Source organism: Ictidomys tridecemlineatus, chromosome 4 (genome assembly GCF_052094955.1).
Source record: "Ictidomys tridecemlineatus isolate mIctTri1 chromosome 4, mIctTri1.hap1, whole genome shotgun sequence".
In the NCBI taxonomy this organism is placed as follows: domain Eukaryota; kingdom Metazoa; phylum Chordata; class Mammalia; order Rodentia; family Sciuridae; genus Ictidomys; species Ictidomys tridecemlineatus.
This window is the reverse complement of record NC_135480.1, coordinates 40,450,159-40,459,043: the sequence shown is the minus strand read 5'-3', so window position 1 is coordinate 40,459,043 and position 8,885 is coordinate 40,450,159. Positions and strand designations below refer to the sequence as shown.

Sequence of the window (8,885 nt, the reverse complement as noted above, 5' to 3'; positions counted from 1 at the left end):
TGACATGTGATATTTAGACATCAGCAATCCCATAGCCAGATCCAAAATGGAACAACAGAAAATGCTATTAATTCTATTGCCTGGCAAGTGGCCCAGAGAAGCTGAATTTATATGAATTCCACTCGTGACTTTTAGTAGGATAAAAAAATTAAAACAATAGCTTCAGAAAAGTATGTTTCTGCAAAATTCATTCAAGAGTGGGCTTCAGAGCGGTGGTTTCACTTAGGTAAAGCATTTTGCCTGCAGATAACACACACATTTTTTTCATGTAGCCTTCTCTGCTCATTCCTGATGTAAAAAGGAGAACCTGGTTTTCTGAGGTGATGATATTTATAGTTCGGCATCATCAAAAAGCAATTCCTTGCTTATTTAGGATTCGAAGCCTTGTCAGGTCTCCCTTGTGACTCATTCTGTATTCATCCGGGGCTCTGTGCTCGCCTGCCTGTGCAATGCTCTCATGAATCCTTAATTCCATTTGAACTCAGCAATGCCACAGTCACTTTCCATCAACCCGCCCACTCAGCTGAATTGTACCAGCCTCTTCTTTGCAGAGCACCACATTCGCGCTCTAAGATTGATTGGGTGTTGGGCCACTGCCACAAAGACAAAGGAGGTCAAACTCAACACCTGCAGTTTGCTTCTGACTTCTAAAGCAGATGCTGATGAAATTTTCCGGGATTTACCTGCATAACCCATGTCTAGTTGCAGTGGCTTCATGGACACTTTATCACAGATGATGCAGTGAAATATTAATAACGTGTTACTCTCCTCTTTTATCAGCACGGCAAAACAGTTGAAGCTGAAATGACACAGTGAGGATAGACCAGACTGATGTGAAGCTAACCTCGTATCAAGCCATCTTCCTCACTCCCCAGCTTTGCTCTTCTCTAAGCATGACTGGCGTGCTGGCCAAATGTTCAACACAGAGTGCTGCTTGAGGCTCTAGAAGCTGCAACTAAGGAAGATAGGGTAGCTGCTCACTGGGGCCAGAAATATGGGATGAGTCAGAGAGCAAGTTGGAATCCAGTGCCAATTCATGACCAAGCCGGAGGACCAGGTATAAGGTTGGGAAGCAAGACTCAGCATGAGAGCAAGGGGAGGGTCAGGAAAGCTGGATTTGAGAAAATTACCAAGATGAAGGATGCTCTCATTGTGATTTATTTATTTAGCTGATAGGGATTGAACCCAAGGGAATTCAACCATTGAGCCACATCCCCTGCCCTTTTTTGTATTTTTATTTAGAGACAGGTTGCTAAGTTGCTGAGTTTGGCTTTGAACTCATGATCCTCCTGCCTCACCCTCCTATTATGGTGACTTTTGTAATTGGTTTCTCATAGAGTTGTTGACTTAGTTTAGGAGTACAAAGTGGAGGACTGGCAATAAGCAAAGTATTGGGGAGGTTGGAATCTTAGAGAGCATTGGTCCATATGACTTAGCTCTCTCTGGTGGCACTTTAGTAACTGGAGGTAAAGATAAGTCGGTTGTGGTCCCTGCCTTGAGAAGTTCACAATCTGCAAGAGGAGACAGAGGTGTAAATAATAGTGATGATAAAAACCCTCCAACACTAACAGGATTATTTATTGAAAACTCACTGCATACAGAGTACTATGTTATATAATTCATATATACTACCTCATTTAATTCTCACAACCATATGGGGTAGTACTATTATCTCTATTGCATAAATCAAACAAACAGGAACTAAAAGAGTTTCAGCAGTAATGACCTAAGGCTGCACGTGTAATAGGTGGTTAATTCTGACTCTCTGATACTTCAGCCTATTCTAGGACACACATATGAAGATTGATGTTGAGAAATGTAGAACTTTCCAGGAAAATCAAGAATGGTGTGGAGACAGGAATCCATGGTCTGTGAGTAAGTGTCCCTTCACAATTTCTGATGAGTTGGCTGAGACTGAACATCAAGAGCTAGAATGGAAGGTCTGTCTTGTAGCTTCAGGTGCCAGTGGGGAGTAGGATGTGCTAGACTGGTTTTCTCTGAGTGGAAGAGGAGAGAACCACTCTGTACTCTGGATGCCAGGTTCTTCTGACACCTAAAATTTGGAACTTTGGAGTAACTAGTAGACCCTGGATAATTCTGCCAATGAACAACAACTCCAAAAATAAAGCCAGCTACGAAATGGTTAGCTTGGAGAAGAAATTTTACAGGGCTTATCACACATTTGAAATGCTATCATGTGGAAGAGGAAAAAAAATTGTTTCATGTGATTTTAATAAATGCAACCAAAACAAATGATTGGAAATCATAGAAGGCAGATTGCAACTTGATCAATATTTTTTTTTCTGAAACTAAATCTAATAAAAATTAGAAGCTGGACATTTGTAGTGTGAGTTCTTCATCACTTGATGAATTTGCTTATAGTCTGTTATCATCTTTTGTTGTGAATGGTAGTTTTCAAACTTTCAGGCTCATAAGAATCACTTGGATGACTGGTAATAATGCATATTTCTCGGCATGACAGTTAGATTTTGATTCAGTAGGTCAGTCCTTTGTTATCAAGAATCTCTGCTTTGAATAAGCAAACCAGAAGTTTCTGATGCAGATGAGAAATATTAATTTGAAGACCATAAAGGAGATTTTTCTTTTAAAGGAAAAGTTAGATTATATGGTTAAATTTCAATATAGCTTTATGTGCAGAGCATGGTCATTTGTCTATACCCAGAATTCCTGGTGTTCAGATTGTCTTTATCACTTAATTTAATATTTAATTATATTTTGTCTCATATTTATTATCTTATTCATTTAACCAATATTTACAGAATATCTCCATGTGCCAGGAGCTATTCTAGACATTGTGGAGACATAATAAAACAAACAGGAAAGTTTCCTGTCTTCGAGGAGCTGACAATCTAGCAAAGAGAGATTTTCAAAATACAATGAAATAATTTATTTCATAAATACTTTTATTTATGCAAACAGATGTAAACTCCTTTGGAGAGTGATTGTCTTATTTAGCATTTAATACAGTACATAGAATAATGCTATGCAAAAGCAGGAACTCAAAAGGTATTTGTGAGTGTTTTTCTCTTTATTTATTTTTTTAATTTTGTTGCTGGGGTTTGAACCCAGAATATCATACAGGCTAAGCATGTGTTCTACCTCTGAACTACACTCTCAGCATACAAAAGCATATTTTTAAGAGACAATGAAATATTCAAATAAATATAGACTTAGAGAAAACCTATAAAATTTTATATTTTCTACTGTAAAACAGACAAATATCAGTGGTTCATCTGGGGATTTCTTTGGGCATTATGATGGAGAATGCTTATAAGTGAGTGGATTTCCCGTCTTCATAAATACAAAGAGTATCCAGAGGAAGTGATATAAGCTTCTCATGATTTGGAGAATTACTGTCTAAGAGAGGTTGTGAAGACTAAGACAACAAGAATAGAGATGATGAGGGGACTTGACAGAGCATGGTATAGGACAGGGATCAGTGAACAGGATTTTTATATAAAGGACCAGATAAATATTTTTGGCTATGTGGACCATAAATTTCTACCACAGCTATACAATTCTGCAGTTTTAGCATGAGAGGAATTATACAAAATTTAAATTTAAATGTACATACTCTAATGAAACCTTATTTAAAATATAGGTAAAAGGTAGGTTATGACCCTCAGACCAGTTTTCAGACTGCTGATAAAGGAGAAATGGTTGAAAGAAATGAGGTGTTTATCCTGGAGAAAACAGAAAGAGAATACCATTACTATTTTCAAATATTGGAATGACTACCATGCAGAAAAGGAGTTTGACCTATACTATGTGACCAGAGGATTTACAATTTTCCATGTAAAACAATAATGTTAAATATAATTCTCCAGAGTGGTTATGTGTGTAATGGGTTTGGCATCACTGGATGCCCACTTCTTGGAAATGTTCCAGACCAAGCAAGGGACTCTGATGAATTGATTTGACTATATGTCCTTTAAAAGTCCTTTTGCAACCATGAGCTTCCAAGGTTATCATGGACTATAATGCAGAGAGAAGGGTACAAAATGAGTTTAGACTGACACACAGGCACAGGTAAATGACAGTGTAGCAATTTCATGTGTTAAAATCCATCTATGGTAGGTCAATTACTGGATAAAAGCAAAATCTGCTAAATGTTCAGTACACCTATTAATAGGAATGTTAAAATAGCCAGAGATTAGTGATAAGTTAAATATTAGTTCTATTTCCAGTGAGATTTTTATGATCTTATCTGGTAAATATATTGGTTATTTGAAAACTGAGTTAAGGCCTTTGCATTACACAGATTAAAAAGAGGTTTGAGCTGGGCATGGTGACACATGCCTGTAATCCCAGCAGCTTCAAAAGTTGTGCAGGAGAATCACTAGTTCAAAGCCAGCCTCAGCAATTTAGTGAGGCTCTGTCTCAAAATAACATACAAAAAGAATTGGGGATATGGCTCAGTGGTTGTGGCCCTTGGGTTCAATCCCTGGTACCAAAAGAGAAAGGGGAGCTGGTAGGTTTGATTCTATCCTCTCTTTTAGAATTCAAAGGATCTTAATTTTTTGTCCATTTAAAAATTTTCTTACAAAATCCTTTTATGTGTATTTTCTGATATTTTGCATTTATAAAGTGTAAATGCTAAACACAACAGCCCTTCCAGATGAATGTGGAGATCCATAAAATTAATAAACAATGATTTATTCAGAGCCTATTATCCCACAGATGTAAAAGCGAACCAGACAGTGTCTGAAAGATAAACATGACAAGGAGCTAAATGGTTTAAAATTTGTGGCTCTCCTTAACATGTATCTGTGTGTGCCAAAGAGGCAAGCCCTCTGTCGGCCTGAGCTGACTCCCAGTGGAGGGTCGGAAGGGGTGAATGATTCCAATCAATATCCGGTTGTTAGAGTAACAGCCATATCGGTTCTGGATGGCCGACTGGGCGAAAACATGTTTGTTCTACTTAATGTGACAGTGTCTTGTCAAATTAACAGCCACAGTGGCAGGAGCAAGCTTGCTTTTAATGGGTTAGAGTCAGCTCCTCAGAGAATTTATCATCAACATGCAACTGAGAGGAACCCTAAATCTCATTACTGAGGTTTATTTGTAGATAATAACTGAAGGTATGCCATGTCCTTACAATGAGATTTGTTTGCATTTGTATTACCTCAGTTTCATGTTCCTTATCAAATGTTGTCCTTTTAACTCCCACAAGCTCAGGGTGATCATGATTGGTGTGGGTTCAAATATACCAAGGTCAGTGTAATATTTAAGCAGCTACACTGACATAATTTACTACGAGAGAGTGGTTTGAAATAACCAAGTACTAGATACGAAGGGCTGTCAGGGAGAAGTACCCAGATTATTGCATTAACTCTCCACATATTGTCAACATTTAAATGTACTTTTGCTCCCCAGGTGAACTGTTGCCCCAAAGCTAGAATCATAAATTGATTGCCATATGCTTCCCACCGTAGCTTCTCTTTGGTTCATACAGTATTTTTTCTTTTTTAATAATATGGTTTCTATTCTATCACTTTAAAAATAAGAAAATTTCACCAAGAGCTCTGGCTGTCTTATTTCAGTGAAAAATTCAGGAAAGTCAGCTGCATACCCCAGCTTTTTTCACTCAGAAGTAGTTGCCTGGAGGTGTGTGGGGTCTTGATTTCTTTAGATGGGCTGCATGTTTTTAAAGGACCTACTCTGTACCTGCTTGGTTCATTCATGTTACCTGTGTAGCCCATCAAAGCATTTTTTTTCCCCATCTTCAATGTAGAGGTTAAATTTTCATTTTCTTCATCAAGTTTATGGATGGGAAATGAGGTAGGATGGCAGGGCCATTTGTGGATATTGTGAAGACACTCTTGGTGGCTTTATTCCTTTAGCTCTGAGGTCTTCCACCAGTGCTTCCCGCTGTACTTAAGTAAGAAGGGTCAGCTGACACAGAAGCCTGGGAGATGATAGCCTGTCTCAGGAGAACACAGAGGGACCCGAGAAGGTCCGAGGAAAAGCAGACTTGGGAACAATGAATCTGGGAGTCAGTGGACACACCCACTATTGACTCTGTATCCTTGGAAGTGTCTTAAACCAACATGATCCTCAGAGTTATCCATCTATGAGGGTCTTGGAAGTCCCTCAAAGCCCATGTGTCTATGGTGGAGGCTTTGACATAGCCTTAATTTTATTTTGTTTTTGTATAACTGGCCAGGTTGACTGACCATCCTGTGGACCTGAAAGGCTTTCAAGTAGCTAATTTTTGTGAGACACTAAGAAGTTTTAGAGGATCCAGAGGTTACAGCTTGCCAAGAATAAAGTCTGAAACAGCAAAAAAAAAAAAAAAAAAAAAAAAAAAAAAAAGAAAGAAAAGGAAAAAAAAACTTTTGATTTTTCTTTTTTTTTGCAGCTCTACTTAATATATATTTTAAAAGGTTCAAATATCCACCTTAACTGGAAGCTTGTAGTAAGAATTCTTCAACAGTACAATTCCTGGCTTATGGAGAAAACCAATCTCAATGCAGAGCAATAGCAACTTTAATCAGTTTTCATTCTGCAGGAACACAAGGATAATTATTCAACAAACAGAAAACCCTAATAAAAAACAACATACAATTTCAGTATTCAGATTTCAAATAATTTTTCCCAGAAACACTGACTAAACTTGGAGAAGGAATTCCTAAAAGTGATTCAATGTAAGTTCTAAACCTTCCAGATTTTCATGCTGCATGCTGACGTGTAAGTGCAGGTGTCTGATGGTGAATTTATTCTTCTTTATGTAACAGTAACGACATGATGAATCAGGAAAATGGCAGCAGCTTTTATATCTTCCTTTGCTTGAAACAGGTAAACATCTTTTCATTCCACTTCATTAAACGTCAAATATCCCTGTAATGACAAAAAACGAAACCTGTTTCCAGAGGATTTTAAAGGTATATTACATTTGTAAAAGTAAAGCAATATTTTGCACAGAAGTGAACACAGGGTTTGAAATATATCTCCCATGGAGCCAACTAAAACCCCAATAGTCAGTATTTTTTCTCTCAAAAAAAAAAAAAAAGGAGAACATTCAAAGCAGATCCAGACTTCTTCATTATAACCTCATTTGGAACTGAGGAGAGGAACTGAAGTTGCTTCCTGGCAGATAATGATAGCCTGGCCGCTGACATTCCTCCAGACAGCAAGTCATTTTCACTCTCTCTTTGACAGGTATAAAGCCCCAGAAATTAATTGTAGGAGCTCATCCTGATTCACCCAAGATCACCCAGAAGCTGCAAGAAAATGTTCTGTCAAAATCTCAAAGGTGAGTCAAGTTTACATGTTAAAATGTTCTGCAAATAGCAAGATAAACTTGTTATTCAGTTTTGAATTTTTAAAAAATCCAGCAGACTCTAGAAATATCATTTAAAAAAAAAAAGAGAAGCTAAACATATTAATGTCTGCCAGAGATCTTGATTTTAATTCCTTGGTTAATTTTCTTTTTGTTTTTTCAGTAAAATCTTGACCAAGCAGAAGAATTGAGGAAAATGAGTAGCTGAGAAAGCAAATTTTGATTTGCTTAGAAAATGAGTTATTTTTCTTATATTCATAGTTTGTTATTGAAAAATTTAAGGGATGGTCCTCCTCTTACTTTAATTGGTCTTTTACTGGGCACACACTAGCAGGAGATTGAAGGGGCTGTTATAAGAAAATGACCCCACGTGATGTCACGGAATTCTTATACTGATCGTGTAAGGGAAGTTCTAAAGCTGCATTTATTCCTTCACACTTATAATTTTGAGTTCTAATATTCATTACGTCAGGCTGGAGATTGAAATGGAGAAGAACCAGGGAAGGATTATTGGAATTTAAAAGAGAAATCTTGAAGATGAAATAATTTGTGGGAATGTTCTTGGACACTATATACTGTTGACCGGTGACAAGTCCTTGCTTCCCCAATGTTGAAGTATAACACCAGAGAAGCACACCGAGGCAAGGTCAGAGTGGAAGGTAGAAGTTTATTAAAGGACAGCAGAAAAGACTTCTCCCGGAGGAAGAAGGGGACCCAAGAGATGGAATTGAAAAACCAGCCTCTACCTCAGAGCAAAGCCTGTCCAAGAAAGGGACATGACCTTTGTCCTTGAAAAAACCCACAGAGCACTCCTAAGCACATTCCCACCCTGCTAAGTTGTTTATCTACAAATAACAGGAGAGATCTGCTGTGCCAGGTGTCCCTGACTCAGTCAGGCTAGGTGGGGATCCATAGCAACCCGCTAGCAGCCACCAATCAGCATGAGACAGGGAAATACCTGGGATGCCAGATGACCCTCCCAGTAGTTTATGGTGGTTGATAACATGATGGGAAACCATGTAGTTCAGCACGTACACCCCTCTTAGCTCAAACCAATCAGTTCAAACCAATACCCCTTTTGTTCTGACCAATCACCCCTCCCCAATTTGTTCCCTCCAGTGAATGTGCTAATCATGTTTTAGAGTTGTTATTTGATTTTCCCGCGGTGTGTGATGATTTGCTATGATGTATGTGAAGTCCCTGCCCTCTCCAAAAAATGTATAAAAATGCTGCAAACCCTGGGCTCGGGGCCTCTCAGCGTCACCAGTTGCTGTGTGTGTGCGGAGGACCGAGCTAGCTGGCAATAAACACCTCTTTGCTGCTTACATTGATCTTGGGTCTCTGGTGGTCTTTGGGGGTCCTGAATTCGAGCATAACAGAATCCGTGGAAGTATGGTTGTCTCCCCATTTTATAGTTCCTTCAGTGATGGAATATTGGTGGGAAGGCCTGAAGGGTGGAGCACAGGTGGGCCAAAGAAGTAATCTGGGCAGGAAGACTTTTGAGTCAGCATCTTCAAGTTTGCTGGGAGCTGTTTCATTAACACTTCTTTGGGATGGGCTCTGGGCCTTGGGGACATTAACA

The 8,885-nt window shown here is 38.6% G+C and overlaps 1 long non-coding RNA gene across 2 annotated transcripts; it reads left to right on the top strand.

Annotated features, from left to right (window-relative positions):
* Positions 1–455: 455 nt before the first annotated feature.
* Positions 456–8,632, top strand: LOC110599195 (uncharacterized). Of its 2 annotated transcripts, XR_002485152.3 has the most exons (5): positions 456–1,057; positions 1,778–1,875; positions 6,759–6,819; positions 7,183–7,276; positions 7,776–8,632. It is a non-coding gene; the product is annotated as an uncharacterized LOC110599195 (long non-coding RNA). The 2 variants fall into 2 exon arrangements; XR_013437686.1 differs by lacking the exon at positions 6,759–6,819 and having other exon boundaries at positions 465–1,057.
* The last annotated feature ends 253 nt before the right edge of the window (positions 8,633–8,885 follow it).